Raw genomic sequence first — 16,506 nt, forward strand, 5'->3', positions numbered from 1 at the left:
ATTAAATGGAAAACACAAAATTAAAGGAAAAACAAATCATGAACCCAAACCCCCCCAAACCTTTTAGTACCGGTTGGTGTTACCAACTGGTACTAAAGGTCTCCCCGCCCCTGGCGCTGGCTCGTGCCACGTGGTGGCCCTTTAGTGGCGGTTCGTGCCAGTTACAGAACCGCACGAAAGGGCCTTACGAACCGGTGCTATATCCCGGTTCTGCAGTAGTGAGTCTTCGGATGTGCATAGACCATCGTCAGCTCAACGATGTTACTATCAACAATAAATACCCGCTCCCCAGAATTGATGATATGTTCGATCAACTGCATGGAGCTCAAATCTTTTCCAAGATTGATTTAAGGACTGGGTATCATCAACTCAAGATCAGGAAAGAAAATATTCCTAAGACCGCATTCACCACTCGTTACGGTTTATATGAATACACAGTCTTGTCATTCGGGCTGACTAATGCTCCTGCATTCTTCATGCATATGATGAACAAAGTGTTCATGGATTTCTTGGACAAATTTGTGGTGGTCTTTATCGACGATATTCTCATATACTCAAAGGGAGAAGAAGAGCATAAACAACATCTCCGAGCTGTATTGCAAAGGCTTTGTGACCACCAGTTATATGCAAAATTCAGTAAGTGTGAATTCTGGCTTAAGCAAGTCGGATTTTTGGGGCACATACTCTCTACGGAAGGAATAGCTGTGGATCCAAGCAAGATTACGGATGTGCTAAAATGGCCAGCACCCACGTCATTGATAGAAATTAGAAGTTTTCTAGGGCTTGCTGGTTATTACCGCCGATTCATTGAAGGCTTCTCCAAGATTGCTAAGACCATGACAGAACTACTCAAGAAAAACCAAAAGTTCATATGGTCAGAGGATTGTGAGAAGAACTTTAATGAATTAAAGACTCGTTTGACCTCAACAGCCGTGTTGACACTCCCAGACATCTATCAAAGCTTTGATGTGTACTACGATGCATCTCGAAAGGGCCTAAGATGCGTACTCATGCAAGATGACAAGGTTGTGGCTTATGCATCTAGACATCTACGACCACACGAAGGAAATTATCCTACTCATGACTTGGAGCTAGAAGCCGATGTGCATGCCTTAAAAATTTGGAGGCATTACCTTATTGGCAAGCGGTGTCAGATGTTCATCTACCACAAAAGTCTCAAGTACATATTCACGCAACCTGATTTAAATCTCCGACAAAGAAGATGGCTTGAGTTGGTCAAGGATTATGACCTTGGGATAAACTATCACCCAGGTAAATCTCACGTGGTCGCAGATGCTCTTAGCCGCAAGCCGGCCACAGTCAATGCATTAATGACATCTTTGCCTCCCGAGCTACAAGAAGAAATGGCCCAACTCAATTTGATCATTGTAGAGGCTGACTGCACCAATGTGATGATAGTCACTCCCACTCTTGAAGAAGAAATTCGCAAAGCTCACTCAGGAGATACGATCTTGCAACACCAAGTCACCCGGATAAAAGAAGGCAAGACTCAAGATTTCTTGATGGATGAGCAGGGTACGCTATGATTCCGAGGCTGAATATGTGTACCCAAAGTAGAAGAGTTGAGGGAGAGAATATTAAAGGAAGCACACGAATCCTCATACTTGATCCATCCCGGAGGTACCAAAATGCATGAGGACCTCAGACAAATGTTTCAGTGGGATGGAATGAAGAAGGATATTGCATACTTCGCCGCCTGCTGTGACATATGTAATAGGGTTAAGATGAAACATCAAAAACCTGCCTGGCTACTTCAACCTTTGCCCGTTCCACAATCGAAATGGGATGATGTCTGCATGGACTTTATCACCGTTCTAACCACCCCACGTGGAAACAACGCTATATGGGTCGTACTGGACATGCTGACCAAGGTGGCCCATTTTATTCCTATCCGGTCCACATACCGTGCAAATCAACTGGCTCAACTCTATGTGTCCCGAATCGTCAGTTTGCATGGCGTACCTAGAACTATCACCTCAGATCAAGGATCCCTTTTTACCTCGGCATTCTGGGCATTATGAGGACATGGCTACCATAGTTACACCCATATCCCCTGCTGTTTTACCTCTTGGAACAATTGCTAGAGCTCGCATACGCCAATTCAATTATCAGGTACTTTCATTTCTTGGTAATGTTTCTAGTATTCATGAGAATATGATGTTTCCTAACATAGATACATTTGTATTGCTTGCAATTGAAGGGCCTAGCATGGACAAGAAGGATGAACATTGGAGCATGGTCAAGCACGGAGATGAAGGTGCGTGCGAAGAGAACAAGAACGGAGGTTCAAGTGGAGATTTTCGGACTTCGAAGCCACCATGATGACATACAAGAAGATGGACGAAATATACAAGATGGCCTTTTATAAATTTCGTCCATAGCTTATTATTGGTGCTGTGACACCTTATTTTTTGGCCAGGCCCATGTAATTTCGAAATACTACTTCATAGGCTGTTTTTAGAGTCCATATTGTACGGGAAACGAACCGGGAGGTCTTTTAGTCCCACCTTTCCAAGGGTGGATGAAATCCCCTCTCTTTTCCCCTATAAATATAGCCCTTAAGGCATCGTTTAGATGGGGGTTTTATTTAGTTAAAAGTTAGCCATCACTGCAACTTCGTGTACTTCGTTTGTGTCCAACGACCAGGCCAAGACCGCTTATGAAACCCCACCTTTATCAATACTTCATCCATATTCGCAATATTCAGATTACTTATTCATATTCTTGCTTGTTCTTCAATTGCTTGCAGGGATAGACCTTCGTGGTCAGGTTGATCGTGCTCCGGCATGGTCGATAACCTCTCGGAGTTGGTTTAGCGATTGCTAAGGCGCAACGTCGTGCATGTTTGTAGTCAGATCGTCAAAGTCGTCTCCACCAAATCGATAGTTATCATCTCATCGAAAGATTGGGACCGTTGCCTCTTTCAAGGGGTATCAGTTTTCAGGTTGCTCGGTGAGATTTTACAGTTTTTTGTAGTTTAGATTGCATCTGTTCTTCATACCTAGAGTCCAAGAAAAAGCCACAAAAAAGTTAGATTAGTTCATCATATCCGAGACAGTCTGAGCCTTTTCGCCATTGCCACTTAGTTTTTGCATTGTTGAATTTTCGGTTGAATCGTGTGTCGAGTCGCTGGTTTTAGTGTCTAGCTTTTAGAGTTTTGAGTTTTAGTCACGTCTTGTTCACGCCGGGACCGCTCAGACCATCAGCCGCTTCTTTGTCATCTTTCATTGCCACTTATTTTCCTTGCCACCGCGGCCGTCATCACCACCATAAGTCCGCTGTTATAGTTCATCGCCATCTTGTTGCATCTTGGAGAGATCAAAAAAAAAGAGTGCAGATTGGTTTTGTTTTCGGAATTTTTCCTTGCTGCCAAAGGGTTTCAAGGAAAACAATTGCAAGTACGCAAGTATCCATCAGTTGGTTTCGTTGGATATTTTTTTCTTTGGAAGTTTTGTTTGGCCAAACAAAGGATTCTAAAAGGCAAGTTCTGATCGGCTATAGTGGCTAATTTTGTTGGGCAGATTTCATTGGAAAAAAAGATTGAAGGAAAGAAGGGATCGCCCGCAGAAGAAAAAGGCAAGTATTTATCTATTCTATAAATCCCTGATTCTTCGTGGTAAACAAGGAAGAAAAAAATCAAAGGAGGAAGTGTTGATCGTGTCTTCAGTTTGGACACTTTTTTTAAGGTAAAGCACATTCATTACTTAAACCAGGTTCGGAATGTCATTGGCTACAACATCTAGAATAAAATCTGGAGGCATCCCCACCCACACCTGGACCCTTTCATCACCTACACCAACCTTAGCTAGCTTGTGTGCAGCCACATTTGCTGAACGACGAGTCCACACCACCCTGAAATCAGTAAACTCTCCTAACAGCAGCTTTATTTCCTGCACCCAAGGACCGGTCGACGCCAAACACTTATCCTTACCATTGATCATCTTCACCACGCTTTGGCAATCCAGCTCTATACATATTCTCTGAACCTACTGCTCTCATGCAAGCTGAAGCAGCTTCAAAATGCCTTGATTTCAGTGCTCTCCGGGTCGTCGTAGTGAGGGAAAAAGTGGCAGGCCGCCGCCACAAAACCCCCCTGATGGTCGCGCAGAATTGACCCACCACCTACTTTAGCTCCTCGTTTGGCGACCGCCCCATCAACGCTCCCCTTGATCCATCCCTGCTCTGGTGCCTCCCACCGCTGCACCGTTTTGGCGACCATCGGCCTCTCTGGAACAACATGAGCTTCTCTCCATTGCTTCATGGAAGATAACACCCGAGTGAGGACCTCATGAGGGGCGGCAATTTTCTTACCGTCACGCGCCTCATTCCTTGCGAGCCACATGCCATGCTAGGCATGAATGAAAGCTTCTTTTTCTTCATCCTTTGCAGCAGCGAACCAGCCCAGTAGCCAGTCGGCCAGCTCTCGTTGGGACTGGAAATGATGAGGGGGATATGGTGCCCCCACCCCGCCTTCAGACCGCAGCAGCTCCCAAAAGAGCACGGAGTGCTGGCACCCCCAAAACCGGTGGTAGACCGTCTCCTCCCTGCCACAAGCGGAGCAGAACACACCGGGCTTGATGCAACGTCGGTGGAGCTCGAACCCGACAGCCAATCCATTCCGCACCAGCCGCCAGGCATGAATCTTCGCCTTCCCCGGGGCGTCAGTATCCCACAACGCAAGGTAACCCTTGTGTTTTTCCACCGAGTTAGATGCCTCTGGCCGTCCAGAAGACATCCGCTTCATCGCCATATTGAGATGGTAGGCCGACCTGACCGAAAGGACCCCATTACGGGTGTAATTCCACGCAAGATAGTCCGCCGAACCAGGCCCGCCGAGCGCAATACGCTTGATATCACATGCATCATCAGCCGAGAACATAGAGTCCATGTGACGCCCCCGATTTGACCGTACACTAATCATGCACGCAAATGTGTACGATCACGATCAGGGACTCACGGGAAGATATCACAACACAACTCTACAACATAAATAAGTCATACAAGCATTATAATACAAGCCAGGGGCCTCGAGGGCTCGAATACAAGTGCTCGATCATAGACGAGTCAGCGGAAGCAACAATATCTGAGTACAGACATAAGTTAAACAAGTTTGCCTTAAGAAGGCTAGCACAAAAGTAGCAACGATCGAAAAGGCAAGGCCTCCTGCCTGGGACCTCCTAACTACTCCTGGTCGTCGTCAGCGGCCTGCACGTAGTAGTAGGCACCTCCAGTGTCGTAGGAGTCGTCGTCGACGGTGGCGTCTGGCTCCTGAACTCCAACATCTGATTGCGACAATCCGATATAGAAAGGGGAAAAGAGGGAGAAAAGCAACCGTGAGTACTCATCCAAAGTACTCGCAAGCAAGGAGCTACACTACATATGCATGGGTATATGTGTAAAGAGGCATATCAGTGGACTGAACTGCAGAATGCCAGAATAAAAGGGGGATAGCTAGTCCTGTCGAAGACTACGCTTCTGGACATCTCCATCTTGCAGCATGTAGAAGAGAGTAGATTGAAGTCCTCCAAGTAGCATCGCATAGCATAATCCTACCCGGCAATCCCCTCCTCGTCGCCCTGTTAGAGAGCGATCACCGGGTTGTATCTGGCACTTGGAAGGGTGTATTTTATTCAGTATCCAGTTCTAGTTGTCATAAGCTCAAGGTACAACTCCGGGTCGTCCTTTTACCGAGGGACACGGCTATTCGAATAGATAAACTTCCCTGCAGGGGTGCACCACATAACCCAACACGCTCGATCCCAATTGGCCAGACACACTTTTCTGGGTCTTGCCCGGCCTCGTAAGATCAACGCGTCGCAGCCCCACCTAAGCACAACAGAGCGGTCAGCACGCCGGTCTAATCCTAAGCGCGCAGGGGTCTGGGCCCATCGCCCTATGCACACCTGCACGTTGCGAACGCGGCCGCGAGCAGACCTAGCAACCCACACGATCACGGCGGTTACGTTAAAGCGGTCCAACACGGCGCGCGCCACTCAGTCGCTGACGTCACGAGGGCTTCGGCTGATACAACGACGCCGGGATACCCATAACTACTCCCGCGTAGATGGCTAGTGCGTATAGACCAAATGGCCAGACTCAGATCAAATACCAAGATCTCGTTAAGCGTGTTAAGTATCCGCGAACGCCGACCAGGGCCAGGCCCACCTCTTACCTAGGCGGTCTCAACCTGCCCTGTCGCTCCGCCACAAAGATCCACTTGCGGGTACTCCTACGAGCCGACCCGACTTTAGCCATCACATGTGTCATGTATATAGTATATAAGTATATGCCCGTGATCACCGCCCAGGTGATCACGGCCCGATAGTATAGCACAGCAGACGGACAAGAATGTAGGGCCACTGATGGAAATCTAGCATCCTAGACTAAGCAGATAGGATTGCAGGTAAAGGTAACAACAGTAGTTAGCAAGGATAGGCTATGCATCAGAATAGGATATCGAAAGTAGTAACATGCTACACTACTCTAATGCAAGTAGTAGAGAGTAGAGTAGGCGATATCTGGTGATCAAGGGGGGGGGCTTGCCTGGTTGCTCTGGCAAGTAGGAGGGGTCGTCGACTCCGTAGTCGAACTGGGCAGCAGCAGTGTCGGTCTCGTAGTCTACCGGAGAGAAGAGGGGGAAGAAACAGTAAATACAATGCAAACATAAGCATGACGATGCGTGACATGACAGTGAGCGGTGCTAGGGGTGTCCTAACGCGACAGTAGGTGGTACCGGTGAAGGGGGGGAACATCCGGGAGGTATTCCCGATGTTTCACGTTTTCGGACAGACGGACCGGAGGGGGAAAGTTGCTAGTTCGATAGGTTAGGGAGGTGTGGTGGACGAACGGACTGCGTATTCGGATTCGTCTCGTCGTTCTGAGCAACTTTCATATAGAAAACATTTTCATCCGAGTTACGGTTTAAAAGATATGAATTTTCAAAGTTTATTTGAATTTCTGGAATTATTTATATTAAGCAAAAATGAATTATGACGTCAGCATGAGGCAATGCTGACGTCAGCAGGTCAACAGGTCGGCTGACCAGTCAAACCAGACAGGTGGGTCCAGTGGGACCCACCTGTCATTCACTATTTAGGTTAATTAGGGTTTAGCTAATTAATTATTATTTAATTAAATTAAACAGGATTAATTAACTTAATTAATTTATTTATTTATTTAATGAATTAATTAAAATTATTTTTATTTCTTTATTTATTTATTTATTAATTTTTATTAATTAATTTAGTATTATTTTTCTTATTATTAATATTTTATTTATTTTAATTATTTATTAATTAGTTTTTTGTTTTATTATTATCATTATTATTATTATTACTATTATTTATTTATTTATATTTTAATTTTATTTATTTATTTTATTAGTAAACGTTCTGGCGCTGGGGGCCCGTTTGTCATTGGGCCAGGGGGTCGGGCCCAGTGGCCAGTAGCTCAGGTGGGGCTAGGCCCACCTGGCGGTGGCCCAGAGGGGCGAGGCCCACTGGCAGTGGCCCAGAGGGCACTGCGGCTACGGGCGCAACGGCGTAACGGCGTCGGGCGTCCGCCCGAACGGGACGGCGAGGGGGCGCGGCGGACGAAGGCCGTCGGGGCGCGCGCGGGCGAGGCTCGCCGGCCGGAGCAGCGCCGCAGCAGGGGACGGGCAGAGGCGGCCACGCGCGGCCACGGGCGCGTACGGGGGCGAGGTGCGGGGCGAAGCCAGAGGCCAACGCCGGTGGGAGGCAACGGCGGCGCGGCTCGCGCGGGCGCGCGTCGGTGCGGTCGGGCGTGGGGAAGAAGCTGCGAGGGGGGGCGCGGTCGAGGCTATGGGCCTGCCCGCGACGGCGAGGGCGCGAGGACGAGGGGGGGCAGGCGGGGCGTGGCCGATGCTGGCGCGCGGTCGGGGCGCGCGCGGGCGAAGGCCGTGCGGGCGCGCGTGCGTGGCCAGGCGCGGCGGGGCGCGTCTGGGCGCGCCGGAGCGCGAGCGGGGCGGCGGTGACCGAGGGGAGAGGGGCGGGCGACGGAGGCCGGTGGCCTCACCGTGGGATGCAGGGTCACGGCAGTGGGGGTCGAGGGGGAGACGGGGGCGACGGCGATGCGGTGTCGAGGCGCAGGCCGGCGAGGAGGAGGAGGCAGGCCGGCGATGCAGTGCTCCGGCGAGGCGAGGGCGCGGGGTCGAGCGCGACGGCGACGGCGACGGCCTCCTCGTCGATCCAGATCGGGGGGGCAGGGGAGGGAGGTGAGATATTTCGGGGGGGGAGAGCGAGTGGGTAGGCTGTCGGTGGGGGGAGGGGATAAGGTGAGGGGGGTTGGGCCGGCCGGCTGGGCCTGGGGTGGCCCAGTTGGGCCATGTCCAGTGGGGGGGGGGCTTTTGTTCCCCTTTTTTTGTTCTGTTTTCTGTTTTGTTTTGCATTTTCTTTTATTTGTTTTCTTTCACCCTTTTAACCCATTTTAAAATACTTAGGCATTTTCTAAAAAGGAGTTTTCTCCACAATAATTACCAGTGTATTATTTGGCACCCATGGAACATTTTTGTTTAAACTTTTGAAAACTTTTATTTTTCACTTTAATTATATTTGAAGTTTGAATTAGGAGTTTGAAAGAAAGGTGATTCCAATGTGATCAAGCCCTGTTTAGCAACGTGATTAGCTTAATCACAGAGAGTTACTGTAGCTTGATTCTCGGGGTGTTACAGTCCATTTTGGCATCATCCTAGGTCGTACCATCAGGGGTAAGCAAATCAGCCACTTTGGTTATTCCGGGGATGTAAGTCTGGCCCAGTGGCCTCATACTCCCCATCCGTGGTATCCAGTTGCTATGGTGAATGTTAACCCCTGATCCATCACCAATACGCCAAATAGAACCCGCACGCAACAGCTCCCTCCCATGAATGATACTTTTGAAAGTGAAGGAACCAGCTGCAGGGCAAACCGCATTCATGATGGAACAGTCCGGATAGTAGTGAGCCTTGAGAACACGAGCACACAAAGACGTTGGCTGTTGAAGGAGGCGCCACGCTTGCTTGGCTAACAAAGCTTGGTTGAAGGCCTCTGGATCTTTGAAACCCAGGCCACCCTCCTTCCTAGCCTCACACATCTTGTCCCAAGAGATCCAATGCACCTTCCTCTCACCATTAGTTGCTCCCCACCAAAATTTTGACGAGATAGATTTCAGGTTCCGGCACATTTTCTTGGTAAGTTGGAAACAACTCATGGTGTGGGTCGGTGTAGCTTGAAGAGAAGATTTCACTAGCACTTCCCGAGCTTTCTTGGATAGGCCCTGCCCCTTCCATCCACCAACTTTGCCTTTAGAGCTCTCTACAACGTGTTTGAACGCTCCTTCCTTGGACCTCCCCACCCATGTGGGGAGCCCCAAATATCTCTCACTAAGAGCCTCCGAACTAATGCCACAAGTTTGCTTCAAGAGCTCCTTGGTTTCCTCCTGGCAACCATTCCCAAAGAATATAGAGGATTTCTGCAAGTTTACCTTCTGACCAGAAGCAGCCTCATATCGCCCCAAGATATCCTTAAACCTCCATACTTGCCTGTGTCGCCTCCAGGAAAACAATACTATCATCCGCGAACAGCAAGTGAGTAACTTGCGGTCCATTAGATTCAAAAGAAACCCCGCTAATTGCCTTCTCCTCTTGGGCACGTTTCAGCAACACAGAGAACCCCTCCACACAAAACAGAAAGAGGTACGGAGAGAGCGAGTCACCCTGTCGGAGTCCTCTGGATGAAAAAAACATCCTTGATAATCCACCATTGAGCTTGACTCTAAACCTTGCTGAAGATACACACCTCATCACCATCTGAATCCACTCCTCATTGAATCCAAATTTACGCAAGACTTGCTCCAGAAAACTCCACTCGACACGGTCGTAAGCCTTCATCATATCGAGCTTGACCGCTCAAAGGCACTTTTTCCTCTTCCTAGTACTGATTGCATGAACACACTCGTAGGCCACCAGCACGTTGTCAGTGATAAGTCTGCCCGGTACGAACGCACTTTGCTCCTCCGAGATCAGCACTGGAAGAAAACACGTAAGACGATTAGCCAACACTTTTGTAGCAATTTTATACAAGACATTACATAGGCTAATCGGTCTGAACTGTGAGAGCAACTCCGGTGAGTTGACTTTCGGGATCATCACAATCACAGTCTCATTAAAAGCCTCCAGCGCGGTTTCCCCCATGAGAAACCTCCGGACAGCACCACACACATCATCTCTAACCAAGGACCAGTGTCGCTGGTAGAACAACGCAGGGAAGCCATCCGGCCCCGGCGATTTGGTCGGTCCCATCTGAAACAATGCAACTTCAATCTCCTTTTCAGTGATCGGGGAGGAAAGCTTGTCATTCATGATAGGATCAACAAGCGGCACAATGCTGTCCAGTAAAGCGTCCGCTCCCGTCGAACCCTCGGAAGTGAACAAGTTCTCATAAAATGACGCTGCCATCTCCCTCATCTCCTCCTCAACAGTGCACCTGGACCCGTCCTCCCTCTTGAGCGCCCTGATTGTGTTCTTCCTCTTCATGTGAGTAGCTCTATTCTGGAAATATTGGGTGTTTTGATCCCCAGCCTTGAGCCAGTCAACCCGGGACCGCTGATGATAGAAGATCTCCTCCCGCTCAAAGACCTCTCACAACTTCTCCTCGATCTCCTTGATCTCCTGCGAGTAGCCAGTGGTCCTCGCACGAATCTTTGCATCGGTGAGCTACGCCTTGAGCCCCTTAATTTGCTTCCTGATCGAACCAAAAATCTCCCTTGCCCATAATTGCATGCTGCCAGCCGTTCGAGCTAAACGCTGACAAAAAGCAGCTATATCCTTCTCCCCGCTGTCCGCTCCCATCCACGCAGCCTCCACCATACTATCATACTGATCATGACGCGTCCAAGCTTCCTCGAACCGGAATGGCCTCGGGCCACGGGCGTGCTCGTTTGGAGCTGTCTCCAAGGCACGCACCAAGATAACCTGATGATCCGACTCCTCCGTCATCAAGTGCTCAACCAGAGTCTCCGGAAAGATAGACAAGAAATCTCCGTTACACACTGCCCTATCCAACCTGACCTGAATATTGTCATCTCCTTCCCTCTTATTATCCCAGGTGAACTGGTAACCAGAGAAGCCCAGATCGGCCAAACCACATTCTGCTAAAAAATCACGAAAATCTTCCATTTGATTAAAACTCCTCAGATTTCCCCCGGACTGATCAGCTTGGAACAACGCTTCATTGAAGTCACCAACACATATCCACGGCAAGTCATCTTGGGCTCGTAAGTATCTGATCGCATCCCAAGATTTCTTCCTTAGCTCCACCCGCGGTTCCCCATAAAATCCAGTGACCCTAAGGGATTTGCCTTCCAACACCACCTCCGCATCAATGAAATATTGGCAGAACGGTCGGACTGAAACATGCACATGCTCCCTCCACCAGAGTGCTAATCCACCCCTTAGTCCTTGACAAACCACAACCACACTGCATCTGAACCCTAAACTCCACATCAGCTTCTCCATACCCCTAGTCTTCTTCTTTGTCTCCGATAAAAACACCACCGCTGGGTTGTGGGACCGTACCAGGTCATGCAGTTCGCCTACTGTCGAGTCCAACCCCAAGCCTCGACAGTTCCAGGCTAGGATATTCACTGGAGCCAGCGGCCCTGGAGACCAGGGTCCGCCGATGAGGATCCATTCTTTCCGGATATGCGCTCAAACACCGAGGACGTTTTCTGTCTCGTTTCGCGAATGAAGGCATCATGCTCTCCCTTTGCCACCCACACTTGTTTCGTTCTCCGCTTCCTGTTGTCACCAAAAAAACTATCATGCGGTTCATAGCTTGACCTCCTGTCCAAGTCAACTCTGAGTTTCCTTCTGTAAGTGCCTCTTCGCCTCCCATGTATGTCCATCCTATCTCCATCTCCACTCCAAGCTCCTCTCTCAAACCCCCCATGAAATCTACCATCATATTCTTTCTCCTTGCCCTTGCCCCTGCCATCCACAGCTGAACTCCGTTCCTCCCCCAAGCCACCTCTGTGTCTCTGCTCCATCAACTTGTGTCGCATATCATTCTCACGCCGCTGCTCAAGACTATCACGCAGGTCCCTCCTCTGTTCTGCACCAAGCCTCGATCTCGATTTACCCGGGCTGTTAACCTCAGCATCAACATGAATGTGACTTTCGCCAGTGCGAGCGTCACCCGATCCCGATAGCTCAGCATTTAAATTCCTCCTTGTGGGTAAATCTCTCACCCTCGGGTTTGAGGAGCGAGACCTCGCTGCATCACCAGTGTGATTGCCACTGCGACTGCTTTGGCTGCCCGACCCCCACCAGTTGTTCCATCTCCCGCCGACGCATTCCTTCCCGGAGAAGCCCTTAACCAGCTACCCCACTGATCTGCCGACTCAATTGGAGGATCACAGCGGTCACCATTGTGCACCAAGCGCCCGCAATCGAAACAAAAGTGTGGGATTTTCTCATAGTAGAAGTCAAACCAGGTCTTCTCCTTGTCCTCCTTCGACTTCTTGAGATAGAAGCCACGGACCAAAGGATCAACAGAAATTGTGGCCCTCACTCTCAGAAATCCTCCTCTGGCAAAACCCTCTCTGTCAACATCAACCTTAACTATGTCGCCCAGCCAGTTCCCAAGCGCCTTGCCAAATGCCTCCGTCCTCCTATCCGGGGGCAAGTCAAGCACCCACACCCAGACATCAACCATGTCAAAAACCATCTTCGATGGTCTGACGCTCCCCTCATAATCCTTCATAATCAGAACACTAAAATCAAATTGCCATGGGCCATTGTTCATCACATGTTTCCAATCGCCTTCACTTCCGAATTGCACCATGATGATATTGGGACCAATCTCGCTAAACTTCGCTTCCCTGTGCAGGCCCCAAGCTCTAGGCATCGTCCTCTTCACCGCAGACATCTTCATAGGCCTTACAGAACATACCTTGCCCACCGCCATCAGTCTGCATCGCTTCTGGAAACCAGGATCAGGATCATCAAACACAAAGCCTTGCACCTCCTTGTCCATCAGCACCATGCCGCCGAGCCTCTCTGACAGGCTCGCCGCCGGGTCCGGGGTCTTATTCCCCCCAGGGGACTTGGCAGAAGATCCCTCCTTCCGGACCAACGGCGTCGCCACCACCACGGGCGCTGCAGAAGAAGACGCCCGCAGAGACGCACCCGAACCGCGCTCTGTCGCCCCCGCCATCAGCTCCGCTCGATCGCAGGGGAGAGCAGTTGCCACCGGCGGAGAATAGGGAGACGCAGTCGCCGCCCTATAGACCGCCGGAGCCCAACCACCCCCGTAGACGAAACCCTAACCCTAGCGCTCGCCCCGCTGCCGCCTTAGCGTTTCGAAACGTGGTGGACCCTCAAAAAAATAGCAAGTGTTGGTTGGTTAGTTTCACTTCAGTTTGGACACTTGGAAGGTTTCGATTGACACATAAAAAAAGGCAACTACCAATCGGTTTCGTTGGAAGGAATTATCATGTGAAGCTAAAAAAAGAAACGGAGTCTTAGTCATTGACGTTTTTGGGAAGTGAGTTAAAAAAAGGAAACCGCTGGTCTGTTTGTTACCGTCCTGATTTTCTGGGGATAAGGAAGGACGGCAAAAGAAAGATATTGTGTTAAACGGTTTTAGAAGGAAAGCCATCAGTGCAACATTGGAAGGTTTGGATCGGCTACACACCAAAAAAAAGTTTCCTAAAATATGGAGGGGAGTCGGCCAGTTTGTTTTGACCGAAGAAGAGAAGGTGGATTAAAGATTGCTTTGCATGCAGAATTAATTAACGGAAACACTAATGCCCGCACGTGTGGCACGAAGACAATCGGTCCAAACGCCCTAATCACCATTGGATCAATTAGCACGATTTTTACAGCAAAATTTTTGCCACGTCATCTCAAGTGCCCGTGCGGCTAGGAAACCAGCCGCCCGAACGCCTCCCACTCCTTTTGTCTCACCTTTGGATATCTTTTCTTCCCCACTCTGCTTCCACCCGGCCCGAATCAGGCTCACCGTATCCATTGAGCAGCTCACCGCACACACTCGCACGGGATGGAGGGACGAAAGAGGGTAGGTGCGGCAGTTCGTTGACGGTGGCCGCGGCGGCTCCGTGCAGGGAGGCAGAGGCCCGTCGACGCCATGGACGCGCCTGCGATGGGGGGCGACGCTATGGGAGTCCTCCCCGAGGGCGTTCTCCCATCGGCGAGTGGGGTTCTCGCCCTCCATGGGATCTCGCCGCGGTTGGAGGTGTGGATGGTGGCTGGCGCGGCGGCATGCCCGGAGACCGTGGCGGAGGATCTCCTCCGGGCGGCTGACCCTGCAGGGGCTGCCGTGGTGGCGTGCTCAAGCACTCATGCTTGGGGCGGCTCCGACGACGCTTGAGGAGCTGCACAATTGCAGAGTGCAGGCGGTCGTCCGGGGAGCGCGCGCCGTCAGCGCTGGCGGAGAGGAGCGGCGGGAAGACGACGCGTCCGACGGCGCGTCTACGACGTGAGGCTCGGATTGCTGGTAAGGCCGAGGCTGTGCGTGCAACATCCTCCAGGCGGCGCTGAACAGGGCAGGTGCGGGTGAATGAGGAGGTCGCCTTCATCCCGGCGAGATCCAGTGTCCCCGCAGTCGCCGTACGTTGGAGCGTTGTGGCAGCTCGCCAGTGAGTCCCGGTTGTGCCCTTCTTTTCCTTATCCTCCTCCTTGCTCACATCCATGTCTGACGGCCAGGGATGGCTCGCGCTGATGCTAGGCACCATCGCTGGTCTCCATGCCCAATGGCCAGAGATGGCTCGCGCCGGTGCTCTATGCGTCGATGGTCTTCACGCCCGGTGCCAGGTTGGCCCAGCTCGGCGTGCCCCTGTGGCTGCGTTCCTATTCTGCAACACTACCAGCAAAAGGAGCAAGCCGGGGGCGTTCACCAATTGTTCGATCTTGTACTTCATCCCCTCTCCACGCTTCGACCCGCCAAATCCCATCAGGAAACTTTTTGCAAAGTGAGCAGTGCTTTCAACCCCTATGTCATTCCCTCTCAATGATTTATTTGATCATGTCGTGCATGAATGCCTGTTAAAAACATTCACGAGATACCTGTTTAGAACATTCAGGTAATGCCGAGTGAGCATATTCCCTCTCTTCACGTTGCTACTGATGTATGCGTAGTGGACATTGGCCCATGAATCAACCATTTTACTTTCCGATTCAACGAATTCTTAAGATGCAATTGTTTCATGGGCACTTCACACATTTTTTCTGATGTTATATAGCGATGACTTTTAAGGAAATATGCTCTAGAGGCAATAATAAAGTTGTTATTTATATTTCCTTATATCATGATAAATGTTTATTATTCATGCTAGAATTGTATTAACCGAAAACTTAGTGCATGTGTGAATACATAGACAAATAGGGTGTCACTAGTATGCCTCTACTTGACTAGCTCATTGAATCAAAGATGATTAAGTTTCCTAGCCATAGACATGAGTTGTCATTTGATTAACGGGATCACATCATCAGACCCATTCTGTTAGCTTAGCACTTGATCGTTTAGTATGTTGCTATTGCTTTTTTCATGACTTATACATGTTCTTATGACTATGAGATTGTGCAACTCCCGAATACCGGAGGAATACCTTGTGTGCTATCAAACATCACAACGTAACTGGGTGATTATAAAGATGCTCTACAGGTGTCTCCGAAGGTACTTGTTGGGTTGGCGTAGATCGAGATTAGGATTTGTCACTCCAAGTATCGGAGAGGTATCTCTGGGCCCTCTCGGTAATTCACATCACTATAAGCCTTGCAAGCAATGCAACTAATGAGTTAGTTGCGGGATGATGAATTACGGAACGAGTAAAGAGACTTGCCGGTAACGAGATTGAACTAGGTACTGAGATACCGACGATCGAATCTCGGGTAAGTAACATACCGATGACAAAGGGAACAACGTATGTTGTTATGCGGTTTGACTGATAAAGATCTTCGTAGAATATGTAGGAACCAATATGAGCATCCAGGTTCCGCTATTGGTTATTGACCGGAGATGTGTCTCGGTCATGTCTACATAGTTCTCGAACCCGTAGGGTCCGCACGCTTAACGTTCGGTGACGATCGGTATTATGAGTTTATATGTTTTGATGTACCGAAGGTAATTCAGAGTCCCGGATATGATCACGGACATGAGAGGAGTCTCAAAATGGCCGAGACATAAAGATTGATATATTGGACGGCTAAATTCGGATACCGGAAGTGTTCCGAGTGATTTCGGAGAAAACCGGAGTGCCGGAGGGGTTACCGGAACCCCCCGGGGAAGTATTGGGCCTTAGTGGGCTTTAGGGGAGAGAGAGGGCAGCAGCAGCCCAGGAGGTGGCGTGCCCCCTCCCATGGGGAGTCCGAATTGGACTAGGGGAGGGGGGCGCGGCCCCTCTTTCCCTCTCCCTCTCTTTCCTTCCCCCTCCCCCCTTCCTAGTAGGACTAGGAAAGGATGAATCCTA

At 50.0% G+C, this 16,506-nt stretch overlaps 1 long non-coding RNA gene across 1 annotated transcript; it reads left to right on the forward strand.

Annotated features, from left to right (window-relative positions):
• The first annotated feature begins 13,995 nt into the window (after positions 1–13,995).
• Positions 13,996–15,341, forward strand: LOC123099852 (uncharacterized). The gene is made up of 2 exons (XR_006448256.1): positions 13,996–14,676; positions 14,766–15,341. It is a non-coding gene; the product is annotated as an uncharacterized lncRNA (long non-coding RNA).
• Positions 15,342–16,506: the final 1,165 nt, after the last annotated feature.

The sequence above is a fragment of the Triticum aestivum genome, chromosome 4D, assembly GCF_018294505.1.
Source record: "Triticum aestivum cultivar Chinese Spring chromosome 4D, IWGSC CS RefSeq v2.1, whole genome shotgun sequence".
In the NCBI taxonomy this organism is placed as follows: Eukaryota; Viridiplantae; Streptophyta; class Magnoliopsida; order Poales; family Poaceae; genus Triticum; species Triticum aestivum.